At 39.2% G+C, this 8,011-nt stretch overlaps 1 pseudogene; it reads left to right on the top strand.

Moving 5' to 3' along the window:
* The first annotated feature begins 5,453 nt into the window (after nt 1-5,453).
* On the top strand, nt 5,454-6,821 carry LOC111552270 (annotated as a pseudogene).
* Nucleotides 6,822-8,011: the final 1,190 nt, after the last annotated feature.

The following is an 8,011-nucleotide window of genomic DNA, read 5'->3' as shown; positions in this document are numbered from 1 at the left end:
AAAAGTGCAACATGAGGGATCCTTGTGGTAGTGAAAATATTCAGTATCTTGATGATATCAGTATCAACATGTTACTTGTGATTTTGTGTTGTTTGAATTCTTTTGGCATTGTTATAGTTTTTCCATTGATGGATATTGGGTGAATGGCCCATGAGATATATCTGTATTATTTCTTCCAATTGCATGTGAATCTACAATTATCTAAAAATTAAAATTTTAATTAAAAATGGAGCTCTTTGAGTGTTTTTTCTATTTTTCAAAAAGTATCAATATAGGAATTGATTAGAAGTTAGAACCTGGAGGAGGACCAAATAGGAGACCAACATTAAGTTATCAGTCATTCGTCCCTCCCTCTTAGGAAAATCAGCTCATTATGAGTATTTAAATACTTATTTCATTAATCATAGTATTTCATAAGAACAGTTGACTGGTGTTTGCAATTTAGATTTGTAGAGCTACCACATTCCAAGATATGACTGTCCTTTACCAGAAAGAGCTCAATCCTCCCCCATGATGAGATTTCCTGCTATGTAGAGCTCAAAGACCAGTGAAATAGGAATAGTGATTACAACACACACATCATATTTAGCTCTAGTCCCTAGCATTTCTAGTGGCAGGAGCAGAAACAGAAAATGGATTATTAGGATGATTTTACCATAAACATATTTTTGACCAACAAGAAGTACTTATATTCATGTCATAAACTGAAAAACAGATTTTCTTTTAACATGATAGTCTTGATCTAATGTTAGAATATGTATTCCAAGATTGTTAATGTTGGCCTAATAATATGTGAATTAAAGGAAGTGAGGAGGAAATATGTCAGAGACATTTCTGATATTTCAGATGCACAGTGTATTTCAAATATAATTTATATTTATATAATTTACATAGATACAATTTATACTTGATAAACAGCTAGTTGGTTTTCTCCTTTCTCCTATGTATTATCATTACGTAATACATGTAGTGGACACAAAAGTGTGTAAAATGTCATAGGATACTTTGATAAAAACAGGCTAAACATCTGTTTAATTCACCATAACTACACATAAGAACAATGACTCATGTGTACATAGAGTTCATACAGTTTTCAATTTTTCTTGATAGCATGAAGTGGAACATTTATCATCAAATGTAGGACATGCACCTTTTCAGCTTTGCTATTCAAAGGGGTCCTCAAGAAGATCAAATCGAGAATATAGAAAAAAAATAAAATAAAATGAAATGAAAGAAATTATCCACAGCCCTAATAACTTAAGAAAAACAGCACTGAACTTTGGCATGCTTCCTTCTCCAGTCACTTTCCAAATGCAAATATTTTTGCTTTGTTTTTTAAATATACTTATGGCCATTCATATATACATGAATGACACAACATTGTATGAATATACATAACATATTGTGGTACATCCAGTTCCATCATCCCTTGCCCACCTTCACCTTACTTTTGTGCAGTAAGGAGTGACCTTGTTCCCCAATTCTGATTACTCAGATGTGAGGAGAAGGCTGCTGAAGGTTATGAGAAATCCATAGCTAATTTTTCTGATTAATGATGTTATTAGTGACTGTGATTTTCTCAATATTGTGTATTGAATTTGGAAGATCTTTATAATTTAGAAAACCAATATTTTTCAAATAATCAGTGTATGGTATTACAAAACAAAGCATGGGAAAAGATTCCTTGAAAGTTCAAGACATGACACTGAATTTTCATGTATCAGAATTCAAAAAGTTATTAATAAGGTTTCAGGTTCTATATAGTAGCTAACTTTTAATAAAATATAATTTATTGATTTTTGGTGTAGTATCAAAAATAATATCCACAGTTGTCTGAAAAGACCATTAAAATACTCCTCCCCTTTTCAACTATATTCATGAGAGGCCAAATTTTCTTTATGTACTTCAACAAAAATAATACATCAAAACAGATTGAATGCAGAAGTAGATATGAGAATCCAGCCATTATCTATTAAGCAAGACAGTTATGAAATATAAAACAGTGCTGCTCTTCTCAGATATTTTTTGTTTGGAAACATGTAGTTACTTTTCCTAAAATATGGTATTTATATTAATCAAATACATTTGTTATTATTGTTTTAAAACAAATTAATAAATATTCAAAAATTCTCAGTTTTAATTTCTAACACTCTGTATGTCATGAATAAAAAATGAAAATGGAGGTCACAGTGTAGATAGCCCAAAGTCAACCACCTGTTACCACAAAGCCAAAATTTGGGTCATTTTGATTTCCCACCAACACTAGCCGTAAGCATCAACAAAACACAAAATCATAAACATAAGCTTTATATCCTTGTCAACATGCATCAACGAAGTTAGACAATCAGCTATAGACAATTAGCTTAAACAGCTCCGGCTGCTTTAACAAAATGATGATGTATAACAGCCAGTCACAGAAAAGGTCACATACTTCCTCCTTTATTTTTTAAAAACTCTGTTGTAACTGCTCTGAGTGGGGATTCTTAACACCTTGGGCTGAGTTCTCCTGGTTTGTGAATTATTCTTTTGTATGCAAAATAAACTTTTACCATTTTTCTAACTTCACGCAGTTTTAGATTTGACACTATGGATATATCCTAAATAAACAAAAGTCTTTGATGTCCACAATAATGTTTTAAAATATACTTTATTTTTTAGTGCAATTTTAGGTATGCAGCAAAATTGAGTGGAAGATAACAGAAATATTCCATATATTCCCCGTCCTCAGACATGCAGAGCCTCCCCATTATCAACATCTGCCATCAGAGTGATGCATTTATTCAACTGATGAACCTACATGGACACATCATCACCCAAAGTCAGTTTACAATGGGGTTTGCTCTTGGTGTTGTACCTTCTGTGGGTTTATAATTACATATATTCACCATTACAGTATCATCCAGAACAGTTTCATTGCCCTAAAAATCCTTTGTGCTCTGCCTCATCATCCCTCTCTCCTCCCTAACCCCTGGCAACCTCTGATCTTTTTACTGTTGCCACAATTTTGTCTTTTCCAGAATGTCATATAGTTGAAATCATACAGTAGGTAGCATTTTCAGATTGGTTTCTTTCACTTAGTAGTATGCATTTAAGATTCCTCCATGTGTTTTCATAGCCTTTTGTAGCTTATTTCTTTTAGCTCTGAATAATATTCTATTGTCTGGATAAACACTTTGTTTGCATAGGCAAACAAAAAGTACCATTCTGGCTTAATGTGGGATGGGGTGTTGATGGGGTTGGCTAGTACATAGTTATCTGGGTCGCCCAGGAGGTCAGGCAAAAATAGTACTAGAATTATTAGGAGGAAGAGGAGAAAAATTAAACCTAAAATATCTTTGGTTGTATGGCAGAGGTGGAAAGTAATGCTGTCGGGGACTGATGAAACCCCTGAAGGGTTATTAGATCCTGTTTCATGTAGGAATAAAAGGTGAACAGCTGCTAGGGCTGTGAAGATGAAGGTAAGATGAAATGGAAAGCAAAGAATCGTGTAAGGGTGGCTTTGTCAACTGAGAACCCACCTCAGATTTATTGCATTAGGTCAGTTCCAATATATGAGATGGCTGATAGTAGATTTGTAATTACTGTAGCGCCTCAGAATGATGTCTGGCCTCATGGGAGCACGTAGCCTGTGAGTGTTGTCGCCATTGTTTTGAGTAGGAGGATGATGCCAATATTTCAGGTTTCTAGAAATGTAAATGATCCATAGCATAAACCTCAGCCAACATGTAAGAAGAGGCAGATAAAAAATATTGAAGCGCCATTAGCATGGAAATAGCAAACCATTCAGTCGAAGTTTACATGCCAGCTGATATGAGCGACTGAAGAGAAGGCAGTTGAGGTGTCTGATGTGTAGTTCATGGCCAAAAACAGTCCTGTAGTGATTTGGAGGGCTAGGCAGGCACCTAAAAGTGAGCCGAAGTTTCATTATATAGAAATGTTAGACCATGTGGGAAGATCAATGAATAATTAATAATTTTTATTAGCGGGTGTGTTTTATGGCTATTGGCCATTAGCCTTCTTATAGTTGAAATACAATGATGATTTTTCATGTCATTAGTCATGGTTATAGTCCATGTAGGAATAATGGCTACACTATATTTTTCTTAAGTGTCTTTTTGGTTATAGGGTTTGTAGGTTTCTCTTCAAAACCTTCTCCTATTTACGGAGGTCTATGGCTAATTATTAGTGGTGCTGTGGGTTGTGGTATTTTGTTGAATTTTGGTGGTGCTTTCATGGGGTTGATGTGTTTTTTTTCATTTATTTGTGTCCTATGATGGTTGTTTATGGCTGTACCACGGTGATGGCTACTGAGGAGTATCCTGAAACATGAGGGTTGAGTATTGACATCTGAGGAGACTTATGAGAACTAATAATGGAGTTGATGCTGGTTCTGGGAATAGTTGAGCAAGATAGAGTGAGGATCATGATTGATTTTAATAGCACAAAGGGTTGGATGATTTTTGAGGGTGAGGGGGCAGGGTTGTTGCATGAAGATTCGTATATGTGGCTGCCTTGTGCAGTTATGGGTACTGATTAATGGTAGTTGCTGGTTGATCATTATTTGCTAGTATTTATGTTGTGATTCAAATTACTCGGGATGACAGATTAGATAATTAGGAGTAGGGTTAGAAGGGATGGGATAAAAAAAGAAAATAGAGTTTAGGCCGTTCTGAGTAGATATAGTAATGGAGGCTGAAATTTGGGTTGTGTAATGGTCTTCGGTACAGACTTTTCTAGTCAAATTAGGTCTAGTAGAAGTGAAGCCAGATTTTGTCTTGTGAATACGCCTGAGTGGGGAGTTGTATGGTGAATTGTGGCTGAATAAAATCCTAGTATGTTGGAGAAGTTGAATGTCTGTAATGGGTATTTTGGTTTAAGGCTATTAGTTATGAGATTAAGCTCCATTGCTAGTGAGAAGCCTAAGAGGGTCACACCTGGAGCTGTGAGCTTCAGGTGGAGTGGTATGGTTGTTTGGCAGATGAAGCAGGAATAATACTGTTGGTGATGAGGGATCCGGTGAATATGCTGCCCATTGTTAGGTGCTTAATTGAGTTAATTAGGAAAGGGTTATTTTCATTAATAGCAGCCACAGTTGTGAAGCAAGGTTGTCCTATAAGAGCGAAAATAATATGGGTATTATGAACAGCTGTCAAGGAACTGGCAATAAGAGTAATATAAAGGGCTCAGGCATTGGTGTATGAATGTGTTTGAGGTTTCAATGATGAGGCCTTAGAGTAAAAGCCTGTGAGGAAAGGCGTGCCTATAAGTGCAAGGCTGCCAATAATAAAGGAGGAGGAAGTAAGGGGTAAAGTCTTGAATAGCCCTCCTATTTTTCAGATGTCTTGCTCATCATTGAGGCTATGGATGATGAACCCTGAACATATAAATAATATACCTTTAGGTCGCGGTGGAGTGGGCTCTCACGTGGAGGCGGGGAAATTTCGCCCACCGGAATGATCACTAAGACACACAAAGAAGATCCTGGGCTCCCAGAGAAGAAAAAGAAGAAGAAAGTGGTCAAAGAACCAGAGACTCGATACTCTGTTGTAAACAATGATGATCACTTTGCCGATGTTTCTTCTATAAGAGCCACGTCCCCCTCTAAGAGTGTGGTCCATGGGCAGGCACCTGAGATGCCTCTAGTGAAGAAAAAGAAGAAGAAGACGGGTCTCAGCACCCTTTGCGAGGGGCATGTAGAACCTGAGACAATGCTGCATGCCAGACGGACAGAGAAGTCACCCAACCCCAGGAAGCAGGTGCTTGGCCACTTGGAGTTCCTTAGTGGGGAGAAGAAAAAGAAGAAGTCACCTCTGGCCATGTCCCATGCCTCTGGGGTGAAAACCGCCCCAGACCCTAGACAGAGTGAGGAGGAAACCAGAGTTGGCAAGAAGCTCAAAAAACACAAGAAGGAGAAAAAGGGGGCCCGGGATCCCACAGCCTTCTCAGTCCAGGACCCTTGGTTCTGCGAGGCCAGGGATGTTGTGGACACTTGCTCAGTGGGAAAGAAGGATGAGGGACAGGCAGCCTTGGGGCAGAAACGGAAGCGGAAGAGCCCCAGAGAACACAATGGGAAGGTGAAGAAGAAAAAAAAAAAAATCCACCAGGAGGAAGACACCCTCCCAGGCCACTCCAAGCCCTCCCGGTCCATGGAGAGCCGCCCTAGGAAAGGAAGAAAAAAGAAGCCAGTCAAAGTTGAGGCTCCGGAATACATCCCCATAAGTGATGACCCTAAGGCCTCCACAAAGAAAAAGATGAAGTCCAAGAAGAAGGTAGAGCAGCCAGTCATCGAGGAGCCAGCTCTCAAAAGGAAGAAGAAGAAGAGGAAAAAAGAGAGTGGGGTAGCAGGAGACCCTTGGAAGCAGGAAACAGACACGGACTTAGAGGTGGTGTTGGGAAAGAAAGGCAACATGGACGAGGCGCACATAGACCAGGTGAGGCGAAAGGCCTTGCAAGAAGAGATTGATCGTGAGTCAGGCAAAACGGAAGCTTCTGAAACCAGGAAGTGGACGGGAACCCAGTTTGGCCAGTGGGATACTGCTGATTTTGAGAACGAAGACCAGAAACTGAAATTTCTCAGACTTATGGGTGGCTTCAAAAACCTGTCCCCTCCATTCAACGGCGCCCCCAGCACGACTGCAAGGCCCAACATGGCCCTCAGCAAGAAGGCGGCTGACAGCCTGCAGTAGAATCTGCAGCGGGACTACGACCGGGCCATAAGCTGGAAGTGCAGCCGCGGAGCCGGCCTTGGCTTCTCCACTGCCCCCAACAAGATCTTTTACATTGACAGGAACGCTTCCAAGTCAGTCAAGCTGGAAGATTAAACTCGAGAGTTTTGTCCCCCCAAAACTGCCACAATTGCTTTATTACATTTATGCTGGAGATTATAAATTTCTTTTTGTGAAAAATCAGATCTTGGTGATCTCACCAGTTGGCTCACATTGAACACCTGTGGAGATTAAGGACAAGGACAACTATCTTGATGGGCTTGGATGAACTGGGGTAGGGCAGCTCATATTTCGGGAGCCAGGAGAATGAGTGAGTGGCTAAAACCTCCTGTTTTCTGTGTTAAACATTCTGTCCCTGTTTGAGACATCGGTATGTACAGTTAACCTTTGTTGAGTGTTTAGCAGGAGCTAGGCAAATACTAGTGTTTTCCATAATGTATTTAATCTTCATAATTATGAAATGGGTGCCATTATTAGCCCCATGTTATAGATGAGGCAAGTGAGGTTCAGGGATAAAGTAATAAAATTGCCTGGGGTCACCCAGCCACTAAAAAAAATAATAATAATGATAATATACCTTTAACAAAGGCATGGGCGCAGATGTGAAGGAATGCTAGGTGTGGCTGATTAATGCCAATTGTGACTATTATAAGGCCTAGATGGCTTGAGATGGAGAATGTTATGATTTTTTGGATATCATTTTGCGTTAGAGCACAGATTACTGTGACTAAGGTAGTAATAGCTACCAGACGTAATGTAAAGGTTTGGATTTATAGGTTATTTTCTATTAAAGGGTAGAAGCGGGGGAGCAGGAAAACTCCTGCTGCAACTATAGTGCTGGAGTGAAGTAGGGCTGAGATTGGGGCTGGGCCTTCTATGGCAGATGGAAGTCAGGGATGGAGGCCGAATTGAGCTGACTTTTCTGCTGCTGCTAAGAGAAGGCTAATTAATGTAAGGAGTTGGGGGTGAGGTCTAGAATAAATGTTTGTTAAAATTCTCATGTGTCGGAGGACATGAACAATGCTGTAGCTAAAATAAAGCCAGTATCACCGATGAGGTTGTACAGGACTGCTCGGAGGGCTGCTGTATTAGCATCTGCTCTGCCATACCATCAGAATTAGTCATTCTTACTAATTAGTAAGAAAGACATGATTCTTACACCTTCCCATCCAATAAAGAGCTAAAAGAGGTTGTTGGCAGTAACCAGAATTAATATAGCGATGAAGAAACTAAGTACTTGAAAAATTGATGAATGTTAGGGTCTGAATTTATATATCATATTGAGA

This window comes from Piliocolobus tephrosceles, chromosome 3 (genome assembly GCF_002776525.5).
Source record: "Piliocolobus tephrosceles isolate RC106 chromosome 3, ASM277652v3, whole genome shotgun sequence".
NCBI classification, from domain to species: Eukaryota; Metazoa; Chordata; class Mammalia; order Primates; family Cercopithecidae; genus Piliocolobus; species Piliocolobus tephrosceles.
This window is presented reverse-complemented; position numbering and strand designations above follow the sequence as displayed.